The sequence below is a fragment of the Bombus vosnesenskii genome, unplaced genomic scaffold (assembly GCF_011952255.1).
Source record: "Bombus vosnesenskii isolate JDL3184/JDL3185 unplaced genomic scaffold, Bvos_JDL3184-5_v1.1 scf7180000013874, whole genome shotgun sequence".
NCBI lineage: Eukaryota > Metazoa > Arthropoda > Insecta > Hymenoptera > Apidae > Bombus > Bombus vosnesenskii.
In genome coordinates this window covers 35,333-45,616 of record NW_022883258.1, presented here as the reverse complement: position 1 = coordinate 45,616, position 10,284 = coordinate 35,333, and positions in this window count along the sequence as shown.

Sequence of the window (10,284 nt, the reverse complement as noted above, 5' to 3'; positions counted from 1 at the left end):
GAAATACTGCAACCATACCTTCCGCTGCGTTAAATGTGCAGGCACATACTCCACTGACGAGTGCACTAAATCACCGGAAACCCCAGCGAAGTGCATCCACTGCCTATAAAACCCTATACACAAACAGATACCCTAAACTCAGAGCAAAAGAGGTAACCAACCAAACACCCAGCCCGCCGAAATTCACGACTATCCCAATCCCCTCAACCAACCAAATACCCAGTCCTACTAAATTCATCACTACTTCAACCTCTTATGCCCAAGCAGTACAAGGAATCCAAAATAATCCGAATAGCCACAGGGACCGTTCTCAAAATAGTATCCCCAATCCACAAAACACAGACAACTTCTCTAGACTCGAAAAATTAATCGAAAAACAATCAGAACAAATAAATAACTTACTATCTTTATTAACACTCATCATGGATAAATTAATACGCCCCGACGCAAAATGAAACAAAGACGCATAGCTCTTTGGAATGCCAACAGTCTAGCTCAACACAAATTTGAACTAGAACTCTTCTTAAAACACCAGCAAATCGACGTAATGCTCGTATCAGAAACCCACTTCACCGACAAGAGCTACCTGAAAATAAATGGTTACAAATTCTACCATACCCAACACCCCAGCGGAAAGGCCCACGGTGGCACCGGAATAATAATCAAAGCAAGTATTAAGCACTACGAACTCCCATCATTCCAGAAAGACTACCTCCAAGCAACAAACGTAGCAATAGAAGACTGTCATGGCTCAATCACCACCTCAGCAGTATACTGCCCTCCCAGACACTCCATCGCCAAAGAAGACTTTGATAACTTCCTTGACACTCTGGGCAATAGATTCATAGCTGCAGGAGACTATAACGCCAAACACACCCAATGGGGCAGCATACTGGTTACAGTAAGAGGCAAAAACCTCTTAAACAGCATAATAACCAACAACCTCAACTATCTCACCACATACGAACCCACATACTGGTCCACCGACACTAACAAAATACCGACCTCCTGGACTTCTTCGTAACCAAAAATATATCATCAAGACACGTCCAAATCAACTCCTCGGCTGATCTCTCCTCTGATTATTCCCCCGTGATAGCAACAGTCAGTTCAACAATCATCGAGAATACACCAAATGGCTCCATTCACAACCAACACACCAACTGGCAGCTCTTTAGAGAAGTCTTTACTCAGAATAAACATTTATTGTGGAAATTATTTGTCTAATAATATAATAAGATTAAGCGAACATTTATTTTCACCAACTTTGATCCTCTCCCGTGCCAATACTCCTGCGCGTAGCAGGTTAGCCGAAACGTGGAGTTTAATTGCCAATCGCATTAAACATGAGACAACGCTACCATTTAATCTAAATGCAAAAATTAACGGCAGCACAACCAAAACAAATCAGACAAAAACATAACAACATATTTAAAAAAAATAGCAGAAAAACGTAGACTAAAAAGAGTATGGCAGACCCACAGATCACCGGATGACAAACGCAAACTACACAACGCAACTAGAAAGCTAACCAACATCATCAAAAATTACAAAAATGACTGCTTTCATAAATATCTCGCCAATTTGTCCCCCATAGTTGACTGCAACTACTCACTATGAAAGGCCTCCAGGAAACTCACGCCCCGCCCCCCAAATAATCCCTCTAATCCGCCGTCCACAAGGTGGATGGGCGCGTAGCCCTATAGAAAAAGCCAACATGTTTGCTAAATACTTGTCTAAAGTACACTCACATGTAACCTTCACGCTCCTAAAACAGACCTGCCCCCAGGTCACCATCAACAACACAATAATTCCTAGCAAGGTCTCAGTCAGATACCTGGGCATGGCCCTGGACAAGAGACTAACTTGGAAAAAACACATCTCAGATAATACGAAGCAACTAAAGGACAAAGTAAAAAAATTCTATTGGCTCACGTGCCGACGCTCCAACCTAAGCACACAGAACAAAATTAGCCTCTACAAGACCGTAATAAAACCTGTCTGGACCTACGGAATCCAACTATGGGGAACAGCAAGTAACCCCAACGTTGAAATACTTCAACGCTTCCAACCGAAAACGCTAAGATCCTTAATAGATGCACCTTGGTATGTTACCAACGAAACAATACATCGCGACCTCAAGATACCCACAGTCAAAGAGGAAATAGCAAAATATAGCGACAGATATAGCAAAAGAATCAACAAACACCGAAACCCCCTAATCACTGGACTACTCGATACATCGGACCAGATCCGCAGGCTGAAGAGTCTCTACCCGCTAGACTTTTTTTTTGCGCGATGAGGGGAAAATGCTGTTACGCGTACCCAGTGACCCACATCACTGAGTGATGTGGGACTCGGCAGATGGCGTCACCGTACCCACTAAAAACCCCTCCTCCTGTTCACTGCATTGAGGTACTCGAGGTACCAACCTGGTACAATCATTCGACATTACTTCGGGTTGGCCTCTACTTATGCGTACCCATATTCAGCGGCAATCTTCCACGCTAAACTCTCCTCCTCCTGCTTTCTCTTCTCCGCAGAGCCACCTCCCTCCACCTCCCTCTCCTTGTTAAGCCGATTCGTCATGACCCTGGTGCACACATTACTAAATTTGAGCCATAGCTGCTCCTCGGCGGCCAGCTTCTCCACGATCCGGTTCTCTAGCCTACATTCTTCTCCTACATCGGCCTCCAACTCCGCGTGCTCCCCTGTCCATCTAGGGCACCAGAACAGCACGTGCTCGGCATCGTCCACGACGGCTCCGCAATCCCAGCAACTGGTGTGCGTCTCTTTCCCAATCCTCTGACGGTACCAGTTGAAGATACCGTGCCCAGTGAGAATCTGCATGACGTGGTAGTTGACGCCCCTCTTCGTTCTGTAGAAGATCAACGGATCCTCTATCAACCTCTTAGTCCAACTGTAGGGATTGTGGACCATCCATTCCACCCTCCACCTGTCCTCGGCTTCGGTCTTCAGCCTCTCAATCTCCTCGTACAATGCCGGCTCCCTCTGCATTCTCGACGATCCGCCTCTTCACGCCGTACTGCTTCCACCGCAACCACGCCTTAATGTGTGTGGGCATCTTACCCGTCACCACGCACAAGGCTCCATGCGACACTGTACGGTAGGCGGTAGACGTACGGATCATCGCCTCCCTCTGTGTCCTCTTGATGATATTCCTGTTCTTCACCTTGCCCAGGGATGAGGCCCATATAGGTGCACTATACAGGACCACCGACTCCCATACCCCATAATAGAGCCTTTGGACCGCGTCCCTAGGCCCATTCACGTTGGGGAGCAGGCCCCGTATGGCGCCCAAGAACCGTTTCGCCTTGTCACACGCTGATTCGAGGTGGGGGGAGAACCCCTAGCATTATCCAACCAAACTCCCAAGTACTTCACTGTCTTGCTAGTGGAGATCTCCCCCCCCACGTCGTAGTTAAAACTCGTCGGTATCCTCTTCCTGGTTAGGAGGATAACCTCCGTCTTCTCTCTTGCCAGATGAAGTCCTACGTCGCTGCACCAACTGGTGGCCGTACTGATGACCGCCCTTATCCTGTCCTGGATGCCAAGGAACTCCCTGGCCTTAAGGAGTACCGCCAGGTCGTCGGCAAACGCCACGGCTTAGATGTCCTTCTCCCGGTCGAGCGTCTCCAAAATTCCGTCGTACACGAGGTTCCACAGTAGCGGTCCTAAGACCGACCCCTGCGGAACCCCCCCACCGACCTTCCTCCTTACGACGCCGTCCCTGATGATGCAGTACGCGTGTGAAAGCGCGCAGGCACAGGCAAGTGCACAGGCTGGACCGGAGTATCCAGTACCGCCACGGGTGCTCTTCTCTTCTTCCTTCTTCTTACCAACCTCCTCCATCCATCAGATTCTTCGTTGCCCTCCTCTTCTCTTCGCACATCCCTGAATTGCTTCCCGCATGCCTCCGCGTAAGAAGCCTCTCCCCTCCTCGGCCTCTTTCGTTCCTCCGCTCTCAATATCTCCGCCGGTGGTACCACCTTTCTCTTGGTGTGGCTGCCCTTGTTCATCGCTACTTCCTTCCTCGCTATTGTTCCCGCGCCTATCTCCTCTTCCTCCGGGGTTCTCTTCCTCCTCCTTCTCCTCGCTTTCCGCTCCCCCCACTGTTCCAAGGAGGACAGGATACCCTTTATCACGTTCCCCATCCCCCTGATGCCCTCGTCGTCGTCCTTGGCCAATTTAAGTTTTCGGACCGCCATACTAACATCTGTACCGCTCCCGCGAGGGCCCGGGTCAATCCTTTAAGTTCCGCCCTAGAGATCAGGACGTCTTCTTCTTTCTCACCGTCGCTAGGCTGGGTATCCTCCCTGGTACTATCCTCCAGCTCGCTAGCCGTGGTCGCTCTAATCCGCTTCCTTTTGGTGTTTCTATTTACCACCTTCCTCACCAACTGCGGCGGCCGTTTCCTAGGTATCACAGGCGTGGTGAAGTCGCTGTCCCTTACACTGTAGGAACCGCCCGACACGTCCACCACCTCCACCTGAGCTCTACCTCTGATCGTCGGGCTTCTTTGAAGCTTCTTCGTGGGTCTAAAGGGATCACCCTCTTCTACTCCCTTCTCCCTCGGAATTATCTCATTCAACCTGACATCCGCCACAATCCTCGGCTTCTCCCCACCCAGTGATAGCTTCCTCGTCTCTCTTTCCTTATCTCCTTTCTCCCCGGTAGCAATTACCGTACGACGGGATGCCCGGGGATCCACCTCCCCCCGCCGTTCTTCCAGTCGCATGATGACCGTCGGGTCGAGTCTGGGAAGCTACTCGAACTCCCGACGGGGCCTGGGGACTCCGAAACCCCCTGCGCCGTAAGTTTCAATCCTTTTCTCGTCTTATCCATATTTATTATTGTCATTCATCGTCCATGTGAATCGCCAGGTCGTCAACATCCCATTGTAAGCCATCCAAAGATATCCAAGCATAGCCAATAAACTCGCCGTGTCGTCAACAAGTTAGCAATCCGGCATAATAAATAAATAATAATAATGTATTAAGGTCCAACTAACCTTATTGTTACTATTTAAAAACAGTCCTCTACTTATCTATGTATCTATTTAAGTTTCCCCTGTCAACACCTGCCTATTGCTAGGGACCCGATGATGCGCGCCCAGGACGCCACAATATAGATAAATAACAACAATATATAATAAATACTTAACAATAAGTAATAAATACCATAAATCAATAAATAAATAATAAATAGGAAATAATAAATAATAAGTAAGTAAATAAATAAATAAATAAAATAAGTAAATAATTAAATAATAAATACATAAATCAAATAAAACAATTACTAGTTAATTAATACAAAACTATAAATAAATAAATATCATAAACTAAAAGAATAAATAAATAGTAAAATATTATAACATTATAGCGGAGCATACATCCAACCGCTACATACTCCAACCTACTAATCACCCCGGAACTCCTACAGCCGTCCCATTACTCGGCACTCCATTACTTATTTATTAGTCCAAGGCACTTAGTTCGGCTCGTGTCACAATAAATAAATGGCCAAATAATGGCTAAATGACCGGCCCGACTTTATTCCTTAAAAATAGGAACTTACTTGTATGCCGACCGTACATGCTCACATTATTATTTATTTATTTGCAGTTATCCTCTAACGCGTATGTATATAAACGACTAATTACCGTGACGCGTGAATCTGCCATTATAGTCGATGGGTCTTGTCTAGATGTTTATTTGACTTTATCCGAAGTCTACCTGCTAGACCTAAACGCTAGATTCAATTAGTTATTTAAATTAAGTAATATTTACTTATTTATAATACTTATAAATTATACTTATCTATAATAAGTATTAACTTATTATAAATAATTAGCCATGTCATTGCGCCACGCCAGAAAAAATTACTGAAAATTCTCAATGCGAGAATTGATTGTAAACTTTAATAAATAAAAAAAAAATTTTCATGGAATTCAGGATGGAAAGACATTGTTCTTTGAAAGCGTTTAAAAGGGTTTTATTATGTTCTTATTCTAGTTTTTGTGTTTGGCTTTATTACCATTGCTTTGATCAGGATGTTTATATTTTGTGCTGTTTTTATTCAAAGTAGTAGTTGTAATGGACCAGATTATACTTCTATTTTTAAATTAAGTTTTTTATTTAAATTCAGAAAGCTATATCATATCACATATTCTCTACTGCCGAGATCATTTGAAGCTTCGTAAATTTTAATTTCATTGTGCCTGAATCCAACGAATTTATAGTTTCCATGGAGCAACTGGAGCAGAAAAATCTCTTTATGTTTGATACATAAAGGGAAGGGCAAGAATAGTGGGCGATATAAATGCAATAAAATTAATTTTTTATATAGCTCCATAATATATTATGCGTTTCAGCATATTGCCATTTTTAATACCTGTGTTAATGACATATTATAGTTTTTAAAATGGTATTTGAGTTTATAAAATTATTAGTTTATTTGAAAAAACCTGAGAGCGATAAATAATAGGAACAGAAATTAAAGGGAATGGAAATAACAATATGTTAGAGTCGACTCTTCTAGAGATGATGCTGTCACGTAGACTTGTGACTTAGATTATAAAAGAAAAGAAAGTTGGGTCGTAACCCAATTATTAACTTCCCTTTATCGAACTTTATTATAAATACAATGGTTTCACAGAGGTAGAATAATACTGAATCAGAGAGAAAGGCTGAACAAGAACTGCCCGAGCTGGCTGAAGTCTCTGCTTATATAAGTTTTGGTTTGGGGATGATGTGCAAAAGAGTCCGAAGCTCGGGGGTCGATGTCTTATCTCTGGTGTAGATTAAGATGTGGTTGATGTCACAATGTCAAGATCGACGCATCGCGCTGTGTCGAATCCGTCTCCAAACCATAAATGTGTCATCGTGGTTTAGGACCGACCTCGATAGCGGCTTTGAATGACGATACTCTGAAAGACCGTTGCGGTTCTAATTCGTGGATGTTACAGCTCTAGTTTCGGGGTGCCGACTGTCAACAAGAAGATCAAGAGGATCTACGCTCTCTGCCGTTTCACGCGCTGCGCCGCCGATGACTTGGGGACACTCGGGCTCGGACGGTGGAGAGCGATAAGAGTTTTCTAGAAAGATCTGATCGTGGAACGCTGGCAGGCTGATAAATCCTCTGGCAATAAAATTGTCAATGAGTGAAAAATCTCAGCACATACCTCACAATCTTCGATATATCGTAAAATTTCGAGATACGTATTATTTAACAAGTAGAAGATAGAAATTAGTCAATTAAATAATGATGATAGAATACGTAGAAATTTAATTGAAATCCGTGAAATTATTTATTAAGTTTTGTAGTTAAAAATTAAATTTTGTTAACAATAAAATAATTAATCTAATGTTCGTAGACAAAAAAGGATCGAAATTTAATGAGCATTCCAATATACTGCAATACGTACGTACATGAAAAATTTCTCTCAAAATTGATCCATAAATAGATGCATTATTTCAGATCGCAATTTTATACAAATGAGTAAACAACTTCACAATTCGAAAATAATAGTTGATATAAAACACGAAGTTGTATTGACCGACTTTTATGTCTAGTGTGCAATTAACACAGGTTTTTTTTACATCGAAACCAGACAATCTTATGATAATTACGTACGATTCTGTAACGGACGCGACGCAACGTCTGGATCGGCTGGATTCAACGAAAGCAGCCTGAATCCTGAGACTTCCTAAACTTATTACGCTTCCCTGACGTTGAAAATAAACGACGAAGAAGAGCGGCAGACGGTAAAAACCGGGGAATTTTTGTAAAACAACTGGCTGCAACTCAGCTTGACGCCGCGCCGTGGAAACCGACTTCGAGGTTGCATTAAGAGCTCTCCGGTAAAGTATACTGTCAATAATTTAGAAACCCTTCGATGAAGTTTTCTTTTGAAGTCAGCTACCGTACAGCAAAGACCAATAGAATAGTAATAAGATAAAGCAAATGGAACGGAGGTAAAAATTTTTGTTGTTTAATGTAATTTGCAGAGGTAGAAATTCTTTAAATATGGAAATCAGAAGTAATAATACCTTTTTGCTGTTTTAACGAAGTAATTTTGAAATCATTCTTGATTAAGCAGCCGTTTTATTATTAAAGTATATAGAATTAGAAAATTGTATATATTTGTAGCGTCACAGGAGTCAAAGGCTCATGCTGTTGTTTTGCCTCAGGACATTGACTCAGCCTTGACGCAAAAACGTAATGATAAACAAACTCCGGGCAAAGTAATGTCGCCGCTACATGCAACCGTCGAATGAAGACGAATTCAAATTTTCCGATTCCCCCCGACCAGTATAAATAAGCGAACGTGATCGCGAGCAAGTTAGTTATTATCCGAGTAATTATCCGAGTTGTCGTTCGAATTAACACACGAGTTATTGTCCGAGTTATTATCTGCGATTAACAGAGTATACGAGTTATCGAGTTATCCGCGAGCGATCATACTCTATCTTTGCGAATACGTTTGTCTCTCGACAGTATTTACTTACTTAACTTATACATACTCATCAGTGTACCTCTTAAGTGTTGGAAATATAAATTTTATAACCCTGTTGATCGTAGCGTTATACCACGTCAACCACCCTATTATCTCAACGGAAATCGGGAGATCGATCTATTCGCGACGTCGATTATTATGATCGTAACGGGAATTTATAACTCTCGTTGACGTGTTTGATCGCGATTGCGTCTCCCGGAGATTGATTGAAAATACACATGTCAAAAGAAAAAGCTAACGCGAATTTGACCCCAGGAAGTCCCAAACATTTCAGGCACACCTTTGCAAACAAACGATAAAATAGCAATGGACATCATTGGACCGATGACGAAAACAAAACGAGGAAATCAATTCATACTTTCGATTCACGATGAACTGACGCAATATTTAATATTAGTACCTTTGAAGACCCAACAGACAGAGTCAATTATTAACACTCTTTTGGAGCACTACATTTATATTTTTTCAGCACCAAAAACAATTTTGACGGATCAAGGACAGAATTTCGTGAAAACCACATCCTTCACCCCGGATTCAAATCCTTAGAAAGAACACATGCTGTGGTGAAAGATTTGATACGAACTAGTTTACACGATAACAATAGAGAATGGGATGAAGTTTTGAATTTTATTTGTTTAGGATATTATACTTCGATTCACGAAGCCACATGCTTCTCGCCATTTGAATTAACTTTCGGAAGGAAAGCTAACTTACCCTCCGCGATAGCCAGAACTACGGGCTTAAGCTATAACGATATGTTTTCACTTTGGCAGGAACATTTAAATAACTACTTAGAAATCGCGAGAGATACCTTGAAGAGAAGTAGAAAAAGATACCGTCGAGATCAGAAACGAAAGATAGTTCGAATTCAAACTGTGTTTAAAGAGGCAGATTATGTCCTTATTCAAAATGATTATAAGAAGGATAAGTTGGACTCTGAATGGCTAGGACCATATAGAATTCACCAAGTTAAAACTCCATATTACGAGATTCTGATTGATAGTGTTATTAAGAAAATCTATGGTAATCGTTTGAAAACATTTCTCAGGACGAAATCCACCCGAAAGTAATACTCAGTATTAGCACCATTGTTCCAACCAAAAATCCTGAATTGCCTTTGGAAAAAGCATCTGAAAACCATATGAAATTATACAAAATGAAGTTCCGGTGCAGCAGGTAACGCTATTGGATACCATCAAACAATTGAAAGAAGAAAAAGAAGATTCTAGTTTCAAGAATACGGAGACCCAAGCAGCAGATAAAGAAGAGGCCATTCAACACACCATTAAAAGACCGACAGACCGACAACATCAAGCTACCTGGCCGTAAAGGATCAAGACAAATAAAAAGAAAGTACACTTTGAACCAATTAGCATCCATAAAACAATCTTGAAGAAACATTAATTTTGGAGGACCAAAAACAATCTAAGGAGGGGGGTATGTGACAACGATCATACCCAAATCCACGTTATTCCATACTCTCTGATAGCGAACCGTTAGGCTTTGACCTGACCATTGCACATGGCCCAACATTACACTTTCCCCATTACGTAGGGCAATTAGAATCCGCCCTACTCCCGCCTTCTCCCGCTCTGCTCGTTCTCTTTACGAGCATTATGCCTTCGCAATATGAGCGGACTGTGAGGAACTCTTGTTGCTCCCTCAGTATCTCTTTCACAACTGACGAGGGTTTTAATCTCTCACCAATGGTTAGCCGTAGAATACGACGCGGGGCCTCTCACGCC